Genomic DNA, 8520 nt, shown 5'->3' with positions numbered 1-8520 from the left:
CAAGCATGAGTTGACGGGACGCATGCGAGCAGTCCACCGCGCAGGCAGGCCGGGAGGCGTGCATGCAGGTGTTTGAATTGACGAAGGCGTGCCCACTACACGGTGTCATTGGGAGGCGTGCGAGTAGCTGTGTGAAACGACGGTAGGCATGCCAGCAGTCTGGTGCGCAGGCTCCCCGGGAGGCGAGCCAGCGGTTTGACCACCACCCGCCTCTCTCCCACTACTCCATATTAATGGTGCACCTGAGCGGCCCCCCATCCTCGCCACACACACACAATCCTCTCTCTCCGCTTGCATCCTCGACGCCGCTTTCAGTCCTCAAAGCCGTCAGTGTATGAGGATGACTCCGAAGCGCCCCATCGGAGGGAGTGGCGACGCCGGGGCTGTTATGCACTAGAGCACGGCATGGAGATGGAGATAGAGGTTTCCGTCACTGGCGGCGAGTTATCGCTGCACCCTGATGTCGTCGACAGCGTCGACCTTCCACAACCGAAGGTGGAGTTCCACACCGACTATGGTGACGACTCGGGCGACGACCACTCCGACGACGACGGACAACTGGTTAGTCATCTATACCTATTTATGTGTCAAATAGATCCTAGGGTTTCTCTGGTTACTCTTGCCTCCCCCTTTTTGGAATATAAATCCTATGGTTATGTTCTCCCAATCCATGAAATATGAGTAAGTTTCGTTAGATCCGTGTAGTGTATTGATTGTTTGAATGGTACAAGTGATAAGTGATTAGTTGTTTCATTTGTACAAATGATTTCTACTAGTAATCCGACTAGGGTTAGTGTTCCTGCTAATAATTCTTAGCCAGGAGTTGACAATTGATTTTGAATGAGCTAGATATGTTTGTGCCATTATTTTTTTCAAGATTGGTCTGTACATAGACGACTGTGCTTAAAAATCGAACCATAATCTCTGGATATGTATAAATAAATAGCCATAAATTTCTAATCCTACTTCATGGCATGTAAACATTGATTTGATGCCAAATTTGTTTTACTATTTGTATAGGTGCTGTCTGACGATGTGGACAGCAAGGATGAAGATGGCCAGAGGAGCAACAAGAGGCAAATCCTAAGGGAGCTTTATGTGGCAAAGCATAACAGGCGTATTAGGACCTGAAACGGCGGCTATCGATGCCCATTTTGCAACCACAAGCTTCATGACGTGGATCTATGTGTTCTGGCGCATGCAAGAGGACGGGCCGTTGGCTCCTTCAAGCAGAAGTATTGTCACAGGTGGTGCACGGCGCGTACGCCGAGTGAAGGAAATATGCCCTAGAGGCAATAATAAAGTTGTTATTTTACATTTCCTTATATCATGATAAATGTTTATTATTCATGCTAGAATTGTATTAACCGGAAACTTGATACATGTTTGGATACCTAGACAAAACACAGTGTCCCTAGTAAGCCTCTACTAGATTAGCTCGTTAATCAAAGATGGTTGAGTTTCCTAACCATTGTCGTGGACTTAACATGGAAGATGCCCTAGAGAAAGGACTTAGGTATGGAGCCATCGCAGCTAGGTTAGCTTGAAGGGGTTAATCGGGACAAAGGATGCAGGGAGTTTATACTGGTTCGGCCCCTCGCAACGAGGTAAGGCTTACTCCAGTTTGGGGTTGTATTGTTTGGGACTCGATTACCATGGAGCGAATACGCTTGACCTAGTTGTTGATCTGTTGTTTATCGTCTTAACCCGCCGCCGGGTCACCCCTTTATATGCACAGGTTGATGCCCGACGACTTACAGAATCCTGGCCGGCTCATACACAATGTGTCCGGCTCGGTGACTAACTAGACTTTCCTTACAATACAAGTTACACATATGGTGGTTCATCCTCTTGGGCCTCAAGTCGCCTCTAGGTCTTGGGCCTTCAATAGGCTTGCTTCATAACCCGCCATCTTCATCTTTAAGTCACCTACGGTATGACCCGGCCCCTCCTGGGTGGGTCATACCCAATAGTTATATCCCCAACATTAGGCCCCAGGTTGATTTGAACTTGTTCACATCAATCTTCAGCATCTGACTTAGAAAAATCTTCCATAATCAACTGTATGAACTTGTTGTAACGTGCCATGACGTCAGCTCACAGATTTGTGTTAACCCGCCATGTGTCATCTCGTATTAACTTCACATGAAACCGAGAACGTCTCATCATATCTTTATTTTTAGTGGACCTACCGAAAATCGAGGCGTCCTTGTAGCCACATAATCATTTTTTAGCCTCCTCAATTCCCGCGCATGCCATTTATCCACCTCCTTATAAATAGGGACAGGGGGCCCCTGTTTTCACTTTTACCCTTGCCCCCTCGTCTCCATCTTCTTCCTTGTGACGCCCTAGCCAGCCCGAGCTCTATCGCCGTCGTCTCCGTCCAGCGTCCTTAATTTCGGCCACTGCATCAACCTGATCGGACCAGAGTACTGCGGCGCACCTCCGCTATTCAGCAACCCCAGTGAGTACTCCTCCTTCTACATAAGCAGATCTGCATTAGGGTTTGCCCCAGTTCGTCGGAGTTCCTCGATGTTCTTCGTTTTTTCCTCTTTAGATTGCACAGCTGAACCTGAATCCATTACCAAAGTGGTGCGGAAACCGTTAGCATCCCTTTTCAATCAAAATAATCCTTCCTCTGTAGAAAAAACCTCATCTGAACATAGGAGTTCTTCTGCTACTACCGCCTTAGTTTAAGAATGTGTTCTATTTTCTAAACTGTTGTAGATCCAAAATTGTAGCATAAGTCTGTGAAATCTGTTTGGTCATAACTTAACAAATCCTTACTTATAGATCTGAAATGTAGCAACTTATTCGGGCAACTTAATTGGTAAACCGTAACCCAGCATATCACATTAGTCCCCTTTTAAGCCGCCAATATATATGTACCTGCATAACTCAGTATTATCTTCCGACTTAACACATTTGCTTTTTATAGCACTTATTTTTTAATCAACGGCCAGCTTAACAGCATAATCTTAAACCGGTAATATTTCCTTTTTAGATCTTCTCAAAAAATGAACAAGACTGTCACCTCCTGCAATTGGGTCGCTTCCCGGGTTACCGGACAAATGTTGGACGAGCATGTTCAAGTAGACGTTTTAGCCGCAAAGAATATCATTCATTGGAGAGCCCCAGGAACAGAAACCGTCCCCGAACCCAAGGAGGGCGAAGTTGTCGTCTTCACTGATCACATGCTCCAGGGGTTCACTCTGCCTGGTTCAAAAAATTTCCATGACGTACTGCACTTCTTCCAACTCCATGCTCAAGACATCGGACCCAATTCTATCACCAATATCTTCAATTTTCAAGTGTTTTGCGAAGTATACCTTTAGCAAGAACCCACTGTAGAACCATTCAGAGAGTTCTACTACTTAAACCGCTAGACTAAATTTATGGATGGGTCGAGCCTAGAATTAGGCGGCATTTCAATTCATAGGCAGAAAGACGCCACCTTCCGAGCCGCCAAACTATCCAGTCACCCCAAGGACTGGAATCAAACATGGTTTTACTGTCAAGACACCTCTCCAGAAAGGGGAAAATCCTCTGCCGGGTTATCGTGAGAGCCGGCTCAGCAACATGCACCCCTCCCCGATCGGATCAGTACAGCCGAATGGGCCAAATATATGCCCATCCTTTCGAAGATTAGAGCTTTAATGGCCAATGGTCCGACCGAAATCGATCTGGTTTGATGTTGGGTCGCTTGGAGAGTTTTGCCCTTAAGCCGCCGCCCCGGCTTGATGTGCGAGTACACCGGTGACTTAAAGAATCCACAACACCATTGCCAGATTCAGCTCACTGATGATCATATCAACGATATGACCAACTCTCTGCTAAATGAAAGCTTGGCAGATTGCAACAAAACTGGGCTGAATCCTTTCTGAGTTCTCAACAAGCCGCCAGCTATAAGCTTTTAAACAATTTCCAGTTGAATTATATCCTCACTTAAATTTCCCTCTTATACTCATTTGATTTTTGCAGGCCGGTTCACCATTTTGGAATAGGAAGCTGCAGGATAAACCGGTCAAAAAGACCTGGACGAAGAATAAGGCTCAGAAAAAGCCTGCCCAGAAGAACAAAACCTCCGAGCTATTTGACTTCGGTGATATTGAGTTGAGGTAGAACTTGACTCCCTTGGCTCATTTTTTGTACATCTTATTGACAATGATCACTATCAGGATGATGCGGGGGGCAGCCACGCAGATGGTGAAGAGATAACTATCCTTTCCTCCGACTCAGAACCTCTGCCAAGACAGAAAGTTCGTCAAGCGAGCCAGAAAGTAAGGTTTTCTCGTCCTTTAGCTTATTTGGATCCCAACTTTATTTTGAAGAAGCAACAACATGAAGCTCGCCGCACGACCCGGAATAGTGGTGGCAGGATTCTCTCCTCCGGCTTACCAAACACGCTGGCTCCTCGCAAGTGCCATCCAGAGGTTTCAAATATTTCCGACTTAGCTTATCCCAAGGCTGGTCTTTTCCGACAACCTCTTAACCCGTCTGACTCAAACTATCAGGGAACCTCTCATTCTTCTTCTGGCAACTCAACTGGGACTCAGGTCCCTCTTTTCAAGACTGTCCCTGGGTAAGATCATTAAACCTGTTTGCTTCAACACATAACGAATTGACACATTAATCTCATCATGTGTTTTACTTACAGTGCTATGGCCAAACCCAGCAAGAAGCTGAAGGTTGGTAAACCAGCCAAGGACGCTGACCCGGAGAAGAAAATATCTGAGACTTTGCAACAAACTTCGGAAGCAACCATGGATGATCCGCCACCAGAACACCCGGTCACCATAGTTCCTATGAATATTGACCCGGAACCTGCTAAGCCACCCAATCCTGCCTAGCCGGCTCAAGAGACTAAAGACATAATGATTATTGGCACAACTTATACAGCCCGAGGCAACCCCACTGCCCTATCTAGACATAGCGTCAAAGAAGAGTTTTCTGCTGTTGACAAGGGCAAGTGGAAAGTGGACTTGGAAAGCTATGCTTAGTTCAGTGCTCAAGAGATTCACTTCGGTTACTTAAACCGCCTTCACACCAGCCGTGACTTTGAAGCCGTCCTGGTCAATCTTATGAAGGAATGCTTTGAGGTAAACACTACAATATTCTCCATATAAATATATCTTTGCCAGCCGCCAAGTCTACTGGATATGATAAGCTTGAATATGATGTAGACTTTAAATATCCTTGTTGATCTTGATAGCCATGTCATAGCATGTCAGAACTGCAGAATCAACACACGCAACCCCCAAGGGCCGGCTTTAAGCTGCATAGCCGAAGCCGGGTCTTCCAAATACAGTTTTTAATTTCACATATATAGCTCGCAAGGGCCGGCTTAAACTGAAAAGTGAAGTCGGGACTTCAAATAACAGTGATCAACTTTGCACCTATAGCCCCCAAGGTCCGACTTAATCAGCATGGCTAAGCCGGGACTCCAAATAATAGTGATCAACTTTGCACCTGTAGCCCCCAAGGGCTGTCTTAAACAACATGGATAAGCCAGGACTTATCACCATAACTGTGAATAAAATCCAAGTATGTGGCCCCCATGACTATAGTCATAGCAGTTTAGCCGGGTCATCATAGAAGTGTCTTCAAAAACGAGCAAAGTGCATTATCCCCCAAGTGCCAGGTGAAATACTTGTATTGCACTTGGCACTTGAAATAAGATGATCATCATACTTCCTATCTTTCTCATGTTGCAGGCCGAATTAAATATGAAGGAATCCCAATTCAATGATCTGAGGGCCAACATTCAAACCCAACAATCTGAGACTTCAAAGGCCAAATCAGAGTTGTAGACTGCCTTGGAAAACATAGAAAAGCTAAAACAGGACTTCAGTGTTGATAAAACCGGCTGGGAAACTGAGAAGGCAGCTCTATTGAAAAGAGCAGAAGACGCCGAGGCTGCTCTTAAGCTTGTAACTGATGAGTTGTCCAGTTTAAAACATCAAATTAATAGCATGACAGCCGCCATCTTTGGTAAGTAATACTGTATTTCAATCTGTCACCATCAATGCCTTGAATAATCATTCATCCAGCTTATCCATTTCTTTGGAAATGCAGGCTCCAGAATTTCCCATCTTAGCTCAGATATGCGGATGAAGCTGAAAGACACCTACACTCTGGTAGAGCAATTATACACTGGTGCGCAACGAGCTATTTCTTCTGCCTCTCATAAGAAGCAACCGCCGTTTCTCATCAAGGACACGTTGAAAAAGATGTTTGTGCTATCGCAGAGGGTTGAGGATCTGAAGCGGTCAGCCGCCAGAGCCGGTGCTATCACTGCTTTGAGCCGGGCAAAAGCATCGCAAGCTGAACTTGACCCGGAACAGATATCAACCGGCTGCCCCAGCTTAAAAGAAGTTGAGTCTCCCTTCAGTGCTGACGACTTCACCAAAATAGTGAAGGAGATGCGTCCTTGGGCAAGCAAACTGGTGGAAGAGACAGACCTCTCCAAGTACCATCCGGTTTATGACGGAGAAAATGCCAAAGTGAAGGCGCCGGTTCATGAGGTCGTGTACCTCATCCCTCCAACCCGTAAGCATACCTTTCCCCTGACATTGACCCGTCAACTCTTATAGATGAGGAAGCAGTTTTCAAAGCTTTGACTTCCACATCTGACTTCCAGCCAACGGGTGAAGAACAGGATGAGGAAGAGCCAACACAAGGTAACCCGAAATCGTCAACACGCCAGGGCCAAGACAATTGACTCAAGGACCGGCTTATCATCCATGGCATGTGACGCTGTGTGCAAAAAAAACACTTATTCTTTTGGGCCGTTTGATGCCTTGTAATAGGCTAGATAAAAACCATGATCTACCATGCCATCGTGCATGTTTTATTTGCGTAACACCTTTGAATCACCGATCTGACATTAAAGATCGTGCCATTTATGCTCATAATTTTTGCCAATCATGCTGATCATGTTATCATAAGCCCTGCACACAAGTAAACAACATGTACCCTTGCAGTTTACCCTAGGGTGGGTCATAATATCCCATATAAAATCCACTGGTGACCATATAGTCTATAACTAGGGCGAGTTTTATCAAAACCTCATATATTCATAACAAGTAAATATCATAACTGTGATATTTGTTCGTTCTGTCGGCTTGCCACGGCGTGTGCAATAAGGGTAACAGCCCAAAGACTCAGAGCGCAGCGCCTTGTGCAATTAATTCATACTACTGGCTTACCATGCCATATGCAGCAAGGGAATCATCCCAAAGACTTAGAGCACAAAACTCCAAGCGCATAATCAAAACACACTGGCGACTTATCGTCCAAAGCCAGGCCGACTTATCAAAACTCCGGATAGATTCAAATAATAATGAACATGGCCCAAACTGATTTTAAACCATATATCAATATGGTACACAAGATGAACCCAAAAAATGTTCAAAGCAAATATAAATCAGGAAAAACAAGGCTTTCAAAGGCTACCAACCTCAACATCAAGTGTTATTCAAGGGCCGAATAGCCACTGAGTTAAACCTTTATTCAAACCTGTAAGCCGGGCCTCACATGACCAATCACCGTTTTAACTTTGACAAGTTCAGGGTCTTTATAAGATTGACTGTCAAGAGTTCGACAAGTCATTCCAAGATTACCTGGTTGGAGTGGCAGGCATACAAAGACAGGATAACCCGGATTTTTGGTGAATACACCTAGCGTCCAAGCCAATCAAAAGGGTAAATAAGGTTGTGTTCATTGAACAGGAAGCCCCCAAGTGATTTTTTTCAACAAGCCATCAAGGCAGGTTACCTATGTTTGAACTGTACATTGTAAAAAGTTCTCTTTGGTAACCTTTTAACTTTAGGATAAAACTCCCAAGTTATTTGCAACCAGGCGTATGAGCCGGAACAAAGGGTAGTCATAGCCATGCTCAGTGAACAGAAAGCTCCCATGTCATTATTGTAACAAGGCGTGCAAGCCGGATCAAGAGGGTAATCATAGCTATGCTCAATAAGCAGAAAGCCCCCAAGTGATCTTTTGAACTGACAATAAAGACTCAGATACTCAGAAATGAAATGACAGAGGCCCTGAATTATCAGGGATGCCGGCTTTATTATACTTGATCATAATATATACATGGATAAAAATAAGTACAACAGAAGAGCCAGTGGCTCAGGTGTAATAAGGCCAAAGATGAGCAATGTTCCACGGTCGGTGGGTCTCCTCCTTAGACTTGCGTGAGTCCTTGTGCTCTCGAACATCAATGAGGTAGTATGACCCATTGTTCGGATTTTTGCTGACCACAAAAGGCCCTTCCCAAGGTGGGGATAACTTGTGCATGTCTGTTTGATCCTGGATGAGCCGGAGCACCAAGTCACCTTCTTGAAAGGTTCGAGTTTTAACCCGACGACTATGGTAATGACGTAGATCTTGCTGGTAATTCTCCGAATGATCCGCCCAAGGTCACGCTCCTCATCCAGAAGGGCAAGAGCATCCTAACGTGCTTTTTCATTATCAGCTCCAACATAAGCTGCCACACGGGGCGAGTCGTGA

Source organism: Aegilops tauschii, chromosome 6, assembly GCF_002575655.3.
Source record: "Aegilops tauschii subsp. strangulata cultivar AL8/78 chromosome 6, Aet v6.0, whole genome shotgun sequence".
Classification (NCBI taxonomy): Eukaryota; Viridiplantae; Streptophyta; class Magnoliopsida; order Poales; family Poaceae; genus Aegilops; species Aegilops tauschii.
This window is presented reverse-complemented; position numbering follows the sequence as displayed.